Below are 1,232 nucleotides of genomic sequence, written 5' to 3' on the forward strand. Positions count from 1 at the left end.
TAGCATATTCAGGAAATTAATGCTTGTACTTTTGGATTGTTAAATATTAAGTTATTTTTAAACAATTTTACGCCATTGTTGCAACCCCCTCCATGCACTTCTTTGCACACTTTGAAACCTTTGCAACATTGGTATCAAAACGTTCAACATCTATGCTGCTGATGTTTTTGAGGCTAATTTTGAGTTTAGCTAATATTTCAGCAACATACTAACAATTTTGGATAATTTGGCCTCTAAAGAGGTTTTTTGATCTTTTTCTGAGTTAAACTAGTATTTTAGCAACGTGCTGGCTTTTTTCTTTTTTTTGTGACTAATTTGGCATCTATTTGGATTTCTTAACCAACTATGAGTTAGTCTAGTATTTAGGCAACATCTTGTTATCCTTTTTGCCTAATTTGGCATCTACTGAGGTTTTTGGGCTAATTTTGAGTAAAGCTAATATTTTAGCAACGTGCTAAGGATTTTTGTGCTTTTTAGCGGGTAAGCTAACATTTGAGCAAAATACTCAGTTTTTATGCTCAGTTGATTATGTTAAAAAGTTAAGTTTTTAAAGTTTTCTAAATGTTTATTGTGTTCGGCCCGCGACCTAAGGTGTGTTTTGGGTTCATGTCCCCTGATCGAGTTTGACACCCCTGGATGAAAAGGTTCATAAACTTGTTTTTGTTAGCATGTAGCTTAAACCCTTGAAGTCTTGCGCGTGTGGTGTGGGGGGGTCATCACATAAAACCAGCATTGTTGGATGTTTTCTGCCTCAGAATGTGCGTGGTTGCCGCGGACTGGACTCCCTCATAATAAAACGTGTTCTGTCCGTGCGCTCTGACCCTCCTCCAGGCCTGACATTTGGCTGTGTGCCTTTGGTCCCTGTGGGGGGGGGTCCGTTGGGGCCACAGATGTTGGCAGCTGGAGCCCCAGACTCCGCCTCCTCCTCACGAACATAAAGGTCGTCCTGCGTTTCTGGTTCTCGGCCACCGTTAGAGTTAGAACGGTGAGGGGGGGGTTCCAACACCTTCCAGGTCACGTGACTGCACGTGCACGCTCTGGAGGTTTCTGCCTCCACGTGTTGTTGGACTGTTAGAACCCTGAGGAGCTCCACAGCTGCGGTTCTGGAGGGGGTGGAAGAGTTGGACCGACCGGTTTGTGGGGGAACTGGACCAGCACCTCTGTCCCAGCTCCTTCCATGTCACTGAATTCTGTTAGGAAATCAGGGGGGGGGTATGAAAACAATGGTTGCT

At 44.2% G+C, this 1,232-nt stretch overlaps 1 protein-coding gene across 1 annotated transcript in view; it reads left to right on the top strand.

Moving 5' to 3' along the window:
- gas2l3 (growth arrest-specific 2 like 3) overlaps positions 1–1,232 on the top strand; it is a 24,704-nt gene that overhangs the window by 8,534 nt on the left and 14,938 nt on the right. The gene's annotated exons all lie outside the window — the stretch shown is intronic.

This window comes from Oryzias melastigma, linkage group LG23 (genome assembly GCF_002922805.2).
Source record: "Oryzias melastigma strain HK-1 linkage group LG23, ASM292280v2, whole genome shotgun sequence".
In the NCBI taxonomy this organism is placed as follows: Eukaryota; Metazoa; Chordata; class Actinopteri; order Beloniformes; family Adrianichthyidae; genus Oryzias; species Oryzias melastigma.